The following is a 16975-nucleotide window of genomic DNA, read 5'->3' on the forward strand; positions in this document are numbered from 1 at the left end:
AACTATGTGGAGAGTTCAAAGTTCTACAGGTGGGAGTATAAATCTGTAGAACCACTTTGGAAAGAAGTTTGGCAACAGTCTGAAGAATTGAAGATGCTCCTGCCCCATGACTCAGGCATCCCACTTCTAAGTCTAGTACTGCAGAGGAGTGTGGGACCCTGGCTGGTACAAGAATCTTCTTACAAGGTCATTTCTAACATTAAAAAATACAAAACAACCAGAAAATAAAATTTTAAAATTGTGGCCTATTTGTATAGAAGTTAAAACAAATGAACTGCAGTTCACATGTATCAACATAGATACAAACAAAGGCAAAATGTTGAGTGGAAAAAACAAGTGCACAAGGAATGTACAGTGTGATTCCATTGGGACAAAGTTATAGGACATGAAAATCAGCACTGTAAGATGTGTATGGATGCAGACATGTGTATTAAAAGTATCAAAATGCTCATGGGAATGATAACACCAGTTTCATGATAGTGGTTTCTTCTGGAGAAAGGGGAATGATATGCAGGAAACTTCAGCTCATCTGTTGTTCCATTTCTTAAAAGTGAAAATCTGGAGGAAAGATGGCTCAGCATTAAATTTGATAAAGCCAGGTCGTAGGTACATTTTTCATTTCTATCCTTGTCTGTATGTTTGGTATGTTTTCCAATAGAATCAATCAATTAATGAAAAAAGCTACTTAGGCCTCCCCAGGGGAAGAGGGCATGAAGGCTCCCTCCCACTCCAAATGGTTCACCTGTCCCATGGTTGAGCCTTTGCTCCCAGCACTGTCCTCCCTTCTTCAAGGCACTTAGGTGGAAAACTCTAAAGCACAATGTGGAAAAGTCCACCCTACCCCCAGGCCAAGCTTCTCTCCCAGAGTCCTGTCCTCAACACTGCATCATACATCCGAGCCTTTGGTCTGGGCAGTGGCCCAACTTCAGCCTGATGTAAGGAAATACGGTGTTTAGGAGCCAGACTACCTGGGTCTGAGGGCCGCCTCTGCCACTTGACTGAGGGGCCTTGGATGAGTTACTCCGATTCTTTGTGCTGTAGGATGGAGGGAGCACGGGTGGAGAGGAGGGTGACCAGGCGGCTGGCCAGGTGAGCAGGGGCAGCTCAGGGGGCTGGCGACCCTCATCCTGTGTGGAAATAGGCTACTTCCCACAGGGTGACCAGATCTTATTTACATGTGGCAACAGGAAATGGCAACCCTCTGTCCACCCACCCCAAACCACGGGGGAGATCGAAGTATTTTAGCATCAGTTCTTTCTATTTCAAGTCTAACATGCAAGTAATGGAATGCTGGCCATCACTGGTTCACTCTCAGAGACTCTTCCTTATTGAACCTGACACTGCCATGCCAAAGGCAGAGGTCCCGGCCATGGGATGGAAGAATCCATGGCCCCAGATTGAGTTATGGGCTCTGATAACTCTGTCTTGGAGTTTGAGGAGTTTCACATCTTATAGGAAAGGGGCAGAGTTGGAAAGCCCACCCAGGTCTGATGCCTCCCCAAGCAATGCTCCCTCCTCTATAGCAGTGCTGTGCCACTCCACAGTCCACTTAGCACGGAAGGCCCTGTAAGAGATGGACTCAGGGGGCAGGGCAGGTTTAAGGGGCATAATAGCAAGATGTAACCTTAGTAGGGAGAGAGAAGTGCTTTCCTTAGCTCGGAAGGTGTGCAGAAGAGCTGCAAGGTCAAGGCCAACTTCAGAGGCAGGTGGAAAGGTCAGCTCAAGGCCTGGGCTTGGAATGACTTAGGTGGTTCACCTAAGGTGAATCTTGGAAGAAGATGGGTGGGGCATGGAGAATTGTAAAATCACAGAGATTTCTATTGTCTATCCATTTTCCTCTAATAACAGAATTTCCCCTTCCTTTTTTTAAGCTAGGCACTTGGCTGCCCAGCATAAAAACTACATTTCCCTGTCTCCCTGGTTATGTGAATAAGTTCTAGCCAATGAGATGCAAGCCAAAGTGGAGAAGTGTTCTCAAAGAGAAGAGGTATTCCTTTTTCTTCTTTTTGTTCCCTGGAGAGCAGAAGTGTTGGCTGGTGTTGGAACAGCAATCTTGGGCTTTGAAGTGACCATGTAAGCTGTACTAATGGGACCACAAGATAGGTGCCTCCTCACAGCACTGTGGGGTGTCATACCAGCCAGTCCTCCTACCTGTGGACTTTTATGTGAGATAGAAATAATTTCTACTTTGTTTAAGCCACAGTTTCTGTGGAGTTTCTGTCACCGAATCCCCAAATTACAAAGAAGACTACTTTTTTCAGTTTTTTGGTAATTCTTCTGCTTGCCTTTTGGTGCTGGTCTGTCATGGATAGCTTTCCAACCTTTGCTAAATTTTCCCTGTTTCAGCAAAGAGAGAACAGAACTCACTCAGGCTCAGGCCCTTGGCAGGCACCAGCATCTAAATGTAATCTATTGACATTGTTTTGTTTCTATGGTATTTATTTTTAGGTTACCATTTAATTAAGGTAAAGGACCTGCTTTTCCATTTACAATAGTGACATGAGGTCACTTTCCTTTTTAAATAATTTACTTAAGCAAAAACAATTGAGTCGATTTAAAAGGTATTAAGTTACTAAGAGCACAGGTTATATCAGCCATGGCAGAAATCAAGGAGGTAGCTGGAGGATGACTAAAGCTTGGAAAACAAGGGTATAGATCTTGCTGCTTCAGAAAGAATTATATAAACATTTCCTCCTCCAGTATTTTTTGGTTCTCATTTTGAATGATTCAAAGTATTCTTGTAATGGGGTTTCCTAATTCCTCAAGACAATAATTTAGTAAACTCTCCCACAGTCCGTGCACAGTAGTTAAAGAGTCTGAGGGCTGAAGTCAAACTCCCTGAGTTCAGTTCTTGGCTCCTGCAGTTACCAGCTCTGTGACCTTGGGCAAATCACTGTAATTCTCTGTGTTCAACATCTCACCTGTAAAATGGAGTTGATGATGTTATTGGGAGGATTAAATGACACATTGTATATAAAATCCTGAGCGGAGTATCTGGTCTACATTAAGATGCAATAAATGGCTGCTGTTGTTATTACTGTTATGTCTGACTTGAACACATCAAGAAATCAGTGTTGAAAGCTTTATATTAAGCCCTTGGGAGTTGAATAACTCTGTCCCGACGCTCAAGAAGGTTTGCATTTTAAAGGACAGGTTTATCTCAGTTTTTCTATTAATGTCCTTCTTCTGTTCTAGGATCCAATTCAAGACACCACGTTGCATTAATCTTCACATTTACCTTAGTTACCTCCAATCTGTAATAGCTCCCTACTCTTTCCTTGCCTTTCATAACCTTGACACTTTTAGGAGTACTGGTCTGATATTTTGCAGAATATCCTGCAATTTGGACGAGTCTAATGCTTTCTCACAATTAAAGTGATGATCTTGGGGAGGAATACTACCAAGGTGACTTGTCCTCATTGCACCATATCAGAGGGTACATGGTGTCAATGTGTCTTACTACTGGTGATGTTAACCTTGAGCAATTGGTTCGGGGTTGCCTGCCAGGTGTCTCCACTATACAGTTAGTATATTTCTCTTTTTATACTCTATTTGTTAGATGAAAGTCTAAATCCAGCCCACACTCAACAGAGAGAAAAATTAAAGTCTCCTTCCTGGAGGGAGAAGTGTCTAAGAATTTGTGAACATATTCCACCACAGGAATTAATAACTATTTGAGGAAGATATTTTGAAACTATACTCTGTTTTGTCTTAGACCTTCATGCACAACTTTTAGCATTCATTGGTGAATCTTGCCTGCAACCATTGTTACTGTGATGTTCTCATGGTGGTTTTCTATTTCCTTCTTTTGTTCTACATTGATTAGTTGGAATTCTTATGAAGCAGGAGTTATCTCATCCCCCACCCCATTTACTTATTTAGTCAACAATTAATTTATATTAGTATGGAACAATAAATATTTATTATATTATTTGGGATATAATTCAATACTAACGTATTGGGAGCCCTTCCACAGTGGCTTGTGTCCTTTGGTAAGCCCCTATAATTTTTTTTGAGCACTTCCTTACTTTTTGATAGCACAAGATGCTCAAAATTCATCTTTTATTTCCTCTGCCCTAGCCCTGGGATCAACCATTTCTCCAAGGACCCCTGTTCCTTTCATTAGAGAATGGTATTTAGAAACCAAGATCTGGGCACTAGGTGTGCTCATTGCTATGGGAGTGTCATTGTTTCTAAATCCTCTCAGTGAATAGAGTTAGGAATATATGTATGTACACTAACTCATGTGAACCCATCTATTTCTCTCTTTCTTTCTCATCATCATAATAAATGAGTTTCTACTGATCTCCAACACTAATCCAATGCAACAGGGGTTCATTCTAGCCTTCCTCTCTTGCTTATTTGTAACTTCTTTCTCCAATAGTGTATAGCCTGACTCTCAGGATTAATATCAAAAGGGGATGGCAGGAAATAAAATCAGTGAATGTAAAGGTACATCAATAGAAATTATCCAATCTGAAGAAAAAGAGAAAAAAAGATTTTAAAGAATGAACAAAGCCTCTAACACCTGTAGGACAATATCAAAAATTCTCATATAAATATAATTGAAGTCTCAGAGGAAGAGGAAAGAAAGAATGGATCAGAAAAAATATTTGAAGAAATAATGACTGATATTTTTCTAAATTTAGTGAAAGACATAAATATGTATAGATTCAAGAAACCTAGAGTATAAAAAGTAAGATAAAGGCAAAGAAAATCACATCTAGGTTCATTATAGTCAAAACACTGTAAACAAGACATACAGAGAATATTTGAAAGCAGCCAGAGAAAAACAGCACATGACATACTGGACAACAATAATTTTAATATTCACCAAGCTCTTAAGAGAAAACATAGAGGCTAGAAAATAGTGGAACAACATCTTTAAAGGGTCAAGAGAAAGAGTTATCAGTTTAGAATTCTATATCCAGTAAATATATTCTTCAAAAAAGAAGGCAAAGCAAATATTCTTTTACCTTGCCTGCAGAACTTCACTGGAAGAAAGGCAAAGCAATTTCTTCAGGCTGAAAGGAAGTTATACCAGAGGGAAATTTGAACCGCCTGGAAGGAATAAAGAACATTAGCAATGGTAAATATCTGGGTAATATATAAAACTATTTTTTTCCTCTCAATTTCTTTAAAATACATATGACTATTTAAAAAAGAAATTATAATATTTCTTGAAGATATAGATGTAATACACATGGCAATTACAGCATAAAGAGTACTGTGAGTAGAGTAGTATTAGGGATAAATGGGACAATACAACTGTAAATTTTCTATATTTTATATGAAATGGTACAATATTAACTTCATGAAATATCAAGGGTGTGTAGTATAATCCCTAGTGTAACCTTTAAAAAATGATGCAAATAGTGCTAGTTAAAAGGCCAATATGTACATTAAAGAATTCTAAAATATATTTCAATAGTCTAAGTTAGGAAGGAGAGGGGAACAGAGGAACAAAAAAACAAGAAACACATAACAAATAATAAAATGGTAGACTTAATTCCAATCGTATAGTGAATTTAAATGTTAACAAACTAAGCACTCATAATAGTAATTCTCATTAACATCATTATGACTTAGACTGCAGAAAAGTGGAGTCATCCTTTGATTTGACTCATCTTTCAGATTATCATTCAACCCTTGAGCATCCAGGGTTTGGCTGTGAATTATCTGCTGCTTTTGGAAAAATCTTCCTTTTCTCCCTAGCAGGCAGGATGCCCTAAGGAGAGCATCCCTATCCTCTTTCTGCCTCCCCTGAGTTCCCAGGCCTGAGCTCACCTTGGATGCTTAGAGCACAGTCCTAACCACATGTGGGGCAGGGCAGAATCAGGCCCTGGGAGGGTATAGCGATTACTGAATCCATCCTGACAAATGTCTCAGTTTTCCTTAATAGAAATCTCTTATCTGAGATTAGTTTTTTTTTTTTTTTTAAGATGTTGGGGGTAGGAGTTTATTAATTTTTATTTATTTATTTTGGCCGTGTTGGGTCTTCGTTTCTGTGCGAGGGCTTTCTCCAGTTGTGGCGAGAGGGGGCCACTCTTCATCGCGGTGCGCGGGCCTCTCACTATTGCGGCCTCTCTTGTTGTGGAGCTCAGGCTCCAGACGCGCAGGCTCAGTATCTGTGGCTCACGGGGCCTAGTTGCTCCGCGGCATGTGGGATCTTCCCAGACCAGGGCTCGAACCCGTGTTCCCTGCGTCGGCAGGCAGATTCTCAACCGCTGCGCCACCAGGGAAAGCCCCTGAGATTAGTTTTTAAATAGATTTTAAATATATATATATATATTTAAATACTGTGCAGAAAGATTTACAGTGACAAGTCAGCCTCCCTCCTATCCTGGATCCTTGAATCAATCAGCATGAAGTTTCTATGTGTTCAGCCTGAACTGCCTCTTGAGGGACTGGTGGAGGTTGTGGGCACTGACAGAGACACCAGCAATAGGAGCGGTTGGGTGTTACATTCTTCTCTGTTCAAGCAGATGTCTGCCTCATGTTCTTTTTTTAGCATTTGAAACCAACTTCCTGGAATCTATGTCCTCACCATGGGCAAGGAACAGTACTCCAGAAAGCTTGTTTTTATGGAGGAAAATGCAGCTAAGCATGGTGGGCTGGTCCTGCCAGCTTTATAAAATACAGAATTTGAGGAAAATATTAAGAGATTAAGAGGAAAGTCCTTCATAACTGAGAGTTGAAGGGGTGGGGGAGGGGAAGTATACCTAGAAATAATCTCTGCTGGTTAAATTTAGGAACTTGGAAAACATAAAGGCCATTAGTAAAACCCTATTTGATATTCAAATGGCTTGGGATTGTTTCTCTTCAAAGGACAGGAAGTAGAGTGGAAAAGTAAAAAGGTTGTGGGCTGTGGAACCTGATAGAATTTGTTTCATCCTCATGCTGCCACTAATAGCTTTGGAAAGTTCCTAAACCTCTCTAAGTTTAAATTTTGCCAAATGATCCTGTTACATGGTAAATGTTCAATGAATACAGTTTTCCTACCCAGCCCTCCCCTCTCCCTGTGTTTTGGTGTTTTCTAGTTATCTAACATTGCATAACAAACCATCCCAAGGCTTAGTGGATTAAAATAACAAGACATTAATTCTGCTCAGTGTGAAAGCCTTTTCTGAGACGGCTCCTGGTATTCTCTCCCCTGTGTAATCCTTTCCCCTTATGTGGCTGGTCCTAGCGACTTGCTTCTAATGAACAGAATATGGCAAGAGTAATGCGCCGTCGCTTGTGTGATTAGGTGGTAAGACGGTGATTTCCATCTTGCTCTGTTTTCACTCGGTTGCCTTCTTGGCCTGAGTGAAGTAAGCCACCATGTGACGTGAGACCCACATGACAAGGAACTGAAGGCGATAATTCAACAGGGTTTAAGGAAGCCGGTCTTGCCAGCAACCCTGTGAATGAGGTTGGATGTAGAGACTCCTCAGTGGCACCTGGAGATGATGAAAGTCTCAGCCGACACCTTGATTACAGCTCTTGAAAGACTGACACAGAGAACCCAGCCAAGCCACGCCCAGATTCCTGATCTACAGACGCGGTGGGAAAATTAATGTTTCAAGTCACAGAGTTATGGGGTAATTTGTCATGCAGTAATAGATCACTAATACATCAGGAATCTGCAATTTGAGGAGGACTTCGTGGGGATAGCTTGTCCCTCTTCACTTGTCAGCTGGTTGAGTGTGGAAGCTGAGCACTGAAATCAGGTGAAGGCTCCCTCCTCTCTCCCTTCCCGCTTCACTTGGGTAGCCATCCATGCTGGCTGTGGGCTGAGACCTCATTTTTCGTTGTTGGCTGAAACACGCGTGTGGCCTCTCCATGAGGCCTGGGCTTCCTCATAACAGGAGGCTGGGTTCCAAGGGAGACAGAGAAAGAGAGAGAGAGATGGAAGCCTTCTCACCTTTCCTAACCCTAGCATCAGGAATCAAACAGCATTACTTCCTCTGGATTCAGTTCATTGGAAGAAAGATTCTCAAGCTAAGCAATATTCAAACGGAGGGGAATCAGACTCTATCATTTGTCAGAGGATTGTCCAAGAATTGGGACAAGCATGGCGGATCAGACATTGCTGCAGCCATTTTTGGAAAATGCAAACTTCCACCCTTGGGAAACTCATTCTTCCTGTGTTTGCCAGGTCTCCCCTCTGTCGTTATTTGCCTTACTCTAGTTGGTCCCTTTTAGAGGATAGTGTAGCTGGGTGAGAGATTTCAGAAAAGTCTGTTTCCTAAACGGTTCCACTTCCCAGGGAATCAACTTGGCCAGAGGCTCTATCTGCCTTAGGCGGCTCCCCGCAACTCCACCCCCTGCTTTTTTTTTTTTCCTTTGAAGGCACAGTCTATGTGATGTGCAAAAATATGCTTAGGTAACTCATAACTATGACAAGGGGAAAACTGTGAAGTTCACTGGCTCAGTGGAAAGCCACTAGCTCTGTGACTTACAGGATCTCTGCATGAGCAAATCTGCAGAGGCAGCACTTCTGAGAATTTTCTGGATTCTTGAGGAGAGAGAAATGAAGTGGGGGGGGGGAGCTAAGAGAGGGAGGAGAGAGAGAAAAAGAGAGGGAGAATATCAGAGATACGAGACATAAATCCAGAAAGATGAGTGGGATAAAAGTACAGAAAGAGGAAAAGAATGGAAAGCATGAAGTGAAAGAAAGCAATGACCCAATCCTACCCAGAATAAGCAAGTGAGGATTAATGCTGTTTTTAAAAAGAGATTTAGTGGGCTTCCCTGGTGGTGCAGTGATTGAGAATCCGCCTGCTGATGCAGGGGACACGGGTTCGTGCCCCGGTCCGGGAGGATCCCACATGCAGTGGAGCGGCTGGGCCCGTGAGCCATGGCCACTGAGCCTGCGCGTCCGGAGCCTGTGCTCCGCAACCGGAGAGGCCACAACAGTGAGAGGCTCGCGTACCACAAAAAAAAAAAAAAAAAAAAAAAAAAAAAAAAAAAAAAACAGATTTAGTGAGATATAATTTACATACCACACTATTCACTTGTTTCAGTTCAATGATTTTTAGTATGTTCACAGTTGTGCAACTATCACCACAGTCAATTTTAGAATATTTTCATCATCCCCCAAAGAAATCTTGTACCCTTTAGCTGTCACCCTCCATCCTTCTCCACCCTCATAGGCTGCCACTTAATCTACTTTCTATTTCTATAGATTTGCCTCTTCTAGATACTTCATATAAATGAAATCATACAATATGTGGTCTTTTGTGACTGGCTTCTTTCACTTAGCATAATGATTTCACAATTCGTTCAAGTTGTAGCATGTATCAATCCTTCATTCCTTTTTGTGGCCGAATAATGTTTCATTGTATTGATATACCACATTTTACTCAGCCATTCATCAGTTGATGGGCATTTGGGTTGTTTCTATTTTTTGGCTATTAAGAATATCCCTATATAAACCTTCATATACATTTTTTTATGCTTTCATTTCTCTTGGATCTATAACTAAGAGTGGAATGGCTGGGTCATATAACTCTGTATTTAACATTTTGAGAAGCTGATAAATTGTTTTCCAGAGCGACTGCACCATTTTACATGCCAACCAGCAATGTATGAAGGTTCCAGCTTGTTCACATCTTTGACACATCCTCTGTCTTTTTGATTCTAGCCATCCTTGTGGGTGTGAAGTGATATTTCATTTTGGTTTTTATTTGCATTTCCCTGATGGCTGATGATGTTGAGCATTTTTTCATGTGCTTATTGGCTGTTTGAAGACATGCCTATTCAGATCTTTGCTCACTTTTTATTGGCGTTGTCTTTTAATTGTTGAGTTGTAAGTGTTCTCTATATATTCGGGACACAAGTTTCTTATCAGATATACAATTTGCAGATATTTTCTCCTATCCTGTGAGTTGTTTTTTCCATTCCCTCAATGGTCTTTTTTGCATCACAAAGTTAGTAATTTTCAGGAAGTCTATTTAATCGGTTTTTTCTTTTGTTACTTGTACTTTAGGTGTCATGTCTAAGAAGGTTTTGTTCAGCCCAAGGCCCCAAGGCCATGAAGATTTATTCCTATTTTTTTAAAGAGTTTTATTGTTTTGCTCTTACATTTAAGTGTTTGAGCCATTTTGAGTGAATTTTTGTGTATATGTAAGAAGGGATTTAACTTCATTCTTTTGCTTGTGGTAATACATAACACTTTTTTTTTTTAATGATAAAACTTATAAATCCACTTTTTATATACTGCTTTCCTGGACCAAGCAAGAGAAAGTGGTATCCACTTGCCCCTAAGTTCAACCTTATTTTAAACATGAGATTTCTATGACCACTGCTACTTCTTTACTCTCTGCTTGTGGGTAATGTGAATATGGGTACATTTCTAAGATAAATAACTGTGGAGAAGGGTCTTAGTTATTCCATTTGTTTTTTAAAAAGGATTGCACTAGGATAGTGTTTCTCAACCCCAGCTGCTCATCAGAAATCAGAATCATCTAAGAGCTTTTCAAAGTCCCCATGACAGAGTCCTGTGCTCAGATATCCTGATTTACCCCCGGTCTGGGATAGGGTTTGAGCACACGTGTTTTTACGAGCGTCTCAGGTGATTCAGTTGTGCAGCTGGGATCATTAACCCTGCCCTAGATGAACTCTTTGGGGTTCTTCAGGACTATTATTCTGTGCGTCTGTGGTGGTTCTGAATAGCAGAAACCTGACAGAATATGGTTCTCTTAACCCAGGTGAGTCCTGTTGCCAGCTACCCACATTGGGGACCACTCCATGAGTAGTTGGTGTCTCTCTGGGGTTTGACAGGGCAGATATCTGTCCATCTCTTCCAAGAGCAGGTGGTAGTGTTTCTACCTGGTCCCTAATGCCTATAATACCTTGAGGGTACCTCTGAAACAGTGCAGACTGATGGCCACTGTTTACGGGGCCGCTGCTCCAGCCAACGTCACATTTGCTGTTCCTTCTGCCGGAGAGCTCTGTCCTTCCCCTTTTCTCCACCTGCTGCCTCCTACTCTCCCCCTCTGATCTCAGCTTAAACATCACTTCCTCAAAGAAGCCTTTTTTCCTCCCCTTTCCTTTGGATCTCCTTTATACATTCCCAGAATACCATATTCCTTGGCCTCTGTGTCCCAACTGTGATTAATTAGGGATATAATTATTTTCTGGAGTGTCTTTCTCATTATGTTTTAAGACAGGGTCCATGTCTGTGGACAGTGGCCTTTGGTACACCCAGAGCCCAGAACAGTGTCTGCCACATAGCTCTCACGCAGTAAACAGCTGCAGAATAAACCAATGATCCTGGGATGTCAAGAAAAGTCTTAACTCTGTCCAGCTTCCTCTTTATAAGAAGACGGAACTGTGTACAATTCATTTGGAAAGGGTTTCTGTCAAGAGGACTTAACATGGCCACCATTGAGATGTTTCGTGAGAATCTTTGCTTATCTTGGGAATGGGCTCATCAAGAACTCCTCATTCCCTGGCTGTGCAAGGTCGAGGCAGCATCGTGCTGTGGCTTTGGGAAAATGACGGTTGCTCCCATGTAAGTTTATTATATGAATTTCCGTTTATGAGTTTGACATGCATCCTCTCAATCCACTGGATAGTCTGACTGATGAATGCCCTTGCCAAGTGCTCTATGATTCCTTGAACTTAATCATGAACTCAATAGGCAGGGCACCATCTGACTTGTACCTTCATTGCCTCTGAGAAATGAGAGGTTGGACCAGGTCTCCAACGGCCCACACTGGACACCAGTCACTTTGCCGTCTGCTCCAAATTACTTCTCAACACCATCCACGAAGTTGTGTTAGGACTTATTGTCTCATCCCAATTTCAGCTACCGATAGGCCCAGTGGAGAGCACTTTGATTCAGGTTGGACCCAACGGTTCCTCCCCTCAGCTGATAAACTGAGGCGTGTGGGAACCTGAGAGGGAGCTGGGAACAAAGATCTAACCCTAAGAAGCTCTTTGCCAGAAGAGATGAGGCATGACGTTTCCCTTTGCCTTGCTGTGTGTCTTGTGCTGCGAACGGTGCCTCGAGTGGTGCCTGGCACGTGGTGGGTGCACGTGAGAAACTTACAGCGTGAACGCGAGATGGGTGTGCTCCCGTCTCCTCCAGTGCAGTGGTGCCAAACACATGCGTTTGTGAGGGTTATTGGTGGCTGGGGGAGGGGGTAGAATGGAAGATGTGGACAGAAATAAAGTCAAGGTTCTATGGTGGGAAGATGCCCATGGGTGGCTGGTGACGTGGAAAATGTTCTATGTCCTGTCTTGTCGCTTCCAGGCGCCCTCAGCCCCTCACTCGTGGACCTCGTGTATTCTGGCCTCTGTGCCATCATTCCGTAGTCTCACTCACCATCCTCTAAGGACCTTATTTCCTCAAGTCCTGCTCCCACTGGGATGGCTCACTGACACCCCATCTGGAAGGGATCCTTCCCTCAGCACGGCTCACACTGCATTTCTTTACTAGCAGCTGGCTTCCCTGCTCAGCTGGGAGCTCTTGAAGGACAGGACAGGGTCCCTGACACACGGCAGCACTGAGGGCCTGCTTGCTCATGAGCTGACTCCTGGACCAGGTTACCTGCCATAGAGGGTGCCAAGGAGAAGGAGGGGAGGTGACTGGGACCTCTGTTTCTACAGGTCTTCCTTCACTTGTGTCATCTATCATGCTCCCAGTGTTTAATTTTTGTTTTGCTTTTTCCCTTCTCCTAGACTCTTCGTCGGTTTACAGTTTCTTTAGGGATAAACCAGCCAACCTGGGGTGGTGGTGTGTCTCCGAGGACTTGATGCATTTAGGGACTGCTCTCTTAGCGCGCCACCTCCTTGGGACCTCAGGATACCAGAAAGGTATCTTTCTTTCCCACGTCCTAAGCTCTGCCTTGTCTCCTCCCTCCCTCTCCAATCACTGCCCCCCGACCCGTCTCACATCTCTGTGCCCTAATATGCAGGTGGTAATGAGGCCATGATTTCTCTTGGGAAAAGGAGCGTCAGTTATTGATTAAAAAAAAAAAAATTCATGCCTGGGGCTCATGGACAACCAATTAGTCCATAATTCCTCAAACCACAAAGTGCCGCCTCATTTTTATAAGCCCCTCCTTTCAAATAGGCTAAGCTTTGGTGACTTTCTTTTCAGGCTCCATTGGTGGAACAGTTTACCCAGGTCTCACCAGGGTAAACATGGGCAGGGGTCTGATCCCAGGCAGAGGGGAAGAGTGGGACTCATTAATCACCTCGATCATGAGGGAGGTGGCCGAGACTGGGGCAGGAATCCTAGGCTGAGTTACAAGAGATTCTACTAGATCCACGGATGTGTTCAGGGTGGGGTGGGGTCCAAGGGTGTTCTGAAGCTGTATGACAATACTGAGTATATGTGCTGGGGCATTTTCCTGGGGATTGGTCAGTGGTTTTCACCAGTTTCTTTTTCTTTTTTTTTTTTTTTTTTGCGGTACGCGGGCCTCTCACTGCCGTGGCCTCTCCCGTGGCGGAGCACAGGCTCCGGACGCGCAGGCTCAGCGGCCATGGCTCACGGGCCCAGCTGCTCCGCGGCATGTGGGATCTTCCCGGACCGGGGCACGAACCCGTGTCCCCTGCATCGGCAGGCGAACTCTCAACCACTGCGCCACCAGGGAAGCCCCATCAGTTTCTTTAAGAGGTCTGTGGCCCCTAAGAAGTAAAGAAGGCTGGCCTGGATTCTCTCTCTTGAGGTCCCTTCTGCTTCAGGCTTCTGCACTTTTGAAATAAGCAGCTGTCTCAGGAGCCCCAGGAGGGGAGATAAAGGAGGCGGCTGATTTCCTGGGGCCACCTGGTGGTGCTGGGGTGCATAGCATCCTTTGGGCAATAGGAAAAAGCCTGGGCCGGCTTCCTGCTGGACAAGTCCTAGGAAAGGGTCCAGAAGGAGGTTTTGGAATCTGGGGGCAGCTGCCTTCTCTCTCAAAGGAGTGAGAATAGTGCTGGCCCAAAGCTGGAAGGGAAGGGTTGGGTGGCCGGATCACCTCCTCTCCACCCATTCTGCACTCAGCTTCCTCTGAACCCCCTTGGGAGACATCTTGGGAGTCCAGAGTCGGGAACCAAGTGAGCCTGGGACTGGTCTGGGTGGAGGGTATGCCAGGAGTGGCCTTGGGTGGGAAGGGAGGAGCTTCCGGCTTAAGTGGGGATAGAAGGGCTGAGGAACTGTGGCCAGGCTTGAGAATAAAGGCTGAGCTTTGCGACTTTCAGAGGACTTCACTTGAACTAACTCTTTCACTCCACTCTATCCTGAGAGGCAGGCACTGTTTATATCCACTCCACAGGCGAGGAAACTGAGGCCCAGAGGGTGACATGATTTGCCAAAGACCCCACAGACAGCTGTGGAGCTAGTCTCCCCACTGGAGACAAGCACCTCTGTTTTCCCAGCCTCCCTGTGGCCCAGCTCAGCAGCCCAGCTGTTCTTCCTCAGCCTGGAAGCTGGCTGCTTTAGGACAATCCAAAGCAGGGCATAATCCTCTGTGTGGTAGGGCAACCCTACAACACGGTATAAAACAACAGGGTTTATCACCCCCGGTTGAATATACAACAGGAGCCAGGAAAGGCTTCATCCTTGGGTGGCAGATCCATGAAATGTCACTGAAGCTAAGTCAGGTTGAAGCTGGGAGGAAAGCATCACAGAGCCCTCTGCCTCCTCAACTTAGAGGTCACTTCCTTTGGCCGGGGTCCCTGATCTCCACTGAGTCCAGAAACCTTCTTCCATCTTCTCTTATGCACAGAGCTCACATCATCGTTGCATTGGACATTCTCTATTGCACTTGCCTTTTGCTTGCCTGCAGCCCTTTCATGCTCTCAGCATCTGAGTGTGGGACCGTGTTGGTCCTGTGATACTGTGATACCATGCTGGTATCCCTAGCCGTTAGTCCACGGTCTGGCACACGGGAGGTGTTACCAAAAAAATGTATTAAATGAGGAAGTGACTCAATCATATAGTATCACATAGGATTGTGGGGAAGTTTCTTACCTGGACAAAAATTCTGAGATGACCACAGTGGAGCTGACATCTGTCAGGGTCACTGAAATGGCAAAAAGGAGCAAGGTCTTGGTCTTGCCTTAAGTCCCTGGCATGAGTAGGTCTCTTGGCTGCGATGGTCATTAGCAGTTCTGTGCCTTTGTCAGGCTGTTCAGTGGAGACTTGACCTTGTAGGATGCTACAAGTTGGTGTTAGTGAAGTTCATGGCAATCCCAGGGGAAGGCCTCTCTTCTCATGGTGCCATTGCTGTACCTTTTCTTTGGGTTAAGAAAACAGTAAGACATCAGGTTTTCAGTACATTTTATTTTATTATTATTTTTTTTAATATGGAACGCTTCGCGAATTTGTGTGTCATCCTTGCCCAGGGGCCATGCTAATCTTCTCTGTATCGTTCCAATTTTAGTATATGTGCTGCTGAAGCGAGCACAGTAAATTTTAAATAGTTATTGGATTTTAAATTCATTTGAAGGAATACACATATGAACATATAAAAGATATTAAAAAATAAAATGAATATATATCTACTGTGCAGTAAGGTTAAGAATTGTTTTTACATATTGCACTTATTTTTTATTCAAAATATTATCAAATTTCCATTGTAATAACTTTGAAACTTCCTGTGCATTCCTTCCAAATTCCTTTCCCATCTCCAGGGAAAATTTTAGGTTTATAGTTTCCTTTTTTCCTTTATAATTTATCACATATGTATGTATCAGAAATAATATATTATTTAGTTTTGAATGTTTTTGAAATTTATTTAAGTGGAATCATATTGCACACATTCTTTTATTACTTGATTTTTTTTTTTTTTTTACTTACTCAATATTTTTGTAGCTTTTGTCCGTGTTGGTAAATGCAGCTGTGGTATACTCATGTGCACTGTTGGATGATATTCCATTTTATGACCAAATCACAATATATTCATCCATTCTCCTTTCTTCGGAATAATAGTTTTTTTTTTTTTTTTTTTTTTTTTTTTTTTTTTTTTTTTTTTTGTGGTACGCGGGCCTCTCACTGTTGTGGCCTCTCCCATTGCGGAGCGTAGGCTCCGGACGCGCAGGCTCAGCAGCCATGGCTCACGGGCCCAGCCGCTCTGCGGCATGTGGGATCTTCCCGGACCGGGGTACGAACCCGCGTCCCCTGCATCGGCAGGTGGACTCTCAACCACTGCGCCACCAGGGAAGCCCCGGAATAATAGTTTGATGGTATATATATTTATATATTTTTCATCCTTTTACTTTCAGCCTTTATCTTTATGTTTTAGGAATGTCTCTTGTAGATAGCTTATAGCTAGATTATTTTAAAATTCAGTTATATGAACATTTTTAACTGGTAAGTTAATTAATCCAGTTATGTTTGTTCTGATTACTGATAAATGTAGATTTATTTATATTATCTTATTTTGCATTTTCAATTCCCCCATTTTCTTCATTTCGTTTTTCATCTTTCCTGTTTTCTTGTGTACTGAGGACTCCCCTGCCCCCCACCAATATTTTGGAGTTACAAATCTTAGTTCTAGCATTCTAGTGGTTGCCCTAGAAACCTTGATAAGTGTACTTAATCTAATAAAATTAAAAGCTAATCGGTATCTTTACTCTCCTGTTCAAGGCCCATAGATTTAACCCCAATCACTTCCTGTCTGACTTACTGTGGCAGACACATCCCAATGATCCATATTCTTGTATAATCCTCTCTTCTAGAGTATGAGTGGGACCTGTGACTTGCTTCTAATCCAAAGAATATGGCAAAGATGATGACATGTCACTTCCATGAGTATGTTTCAGTATGTTAGGTTTCACACAACCTAACCCTAGGACTCTGTCCTAGCAGACTGAAGAGAAAGAACTTCCTGCCAGTCTTGAAGAAGCAAAAAATCATGTGTGTTCACATCTACAGATAGGGCAGTGTGTCAGGGAATGGTGGGAAAACTCTAAATGCTGAGAGACAGCAGGAAAATAGGGACCTCAGTTCTACAGCTTTGAGTAGGTGAATTCTGTTGACAACCCGAAGGAACCCAGA

At 43.2% G+C, this 16975-nt stretch overlaps 1 non-coding gene across 1 annotated transcript; it reads right to left on the reverse strand.

Moving 5' to 3' along the window:
• Positions 1 to 15276: 15276 nt before the first annotated feature.
• LOC131742975 (U6 spliceosomal RNA) lies at positions 15277 to 15383 on the reverse strand. The gene has a single exon (XR_009331633.1). It is a non-coding gene; the product is annotated as a U6 spliceosomal RNA (small nuclear RNA).
• Between the last annotated feature and the right edge of the window lie 1592 nt (positions 15384 to 16975).

Source organism: Kogia breviceps, chromosome 15, assembly GCF_026419965.1.
Source record: "Kogia breviceps isolate mKogBre1 chromosome 15, mKogBre1 haplotype 1, whole genome shotgun sequence".
Classification (NCBI taxonomy): domain Eukaryota; kingdom Metazoa; phylum Chordata; class Mammalia; order Artiodactyla; family Physeteridae; genus Kogia; species Kogia breviceps.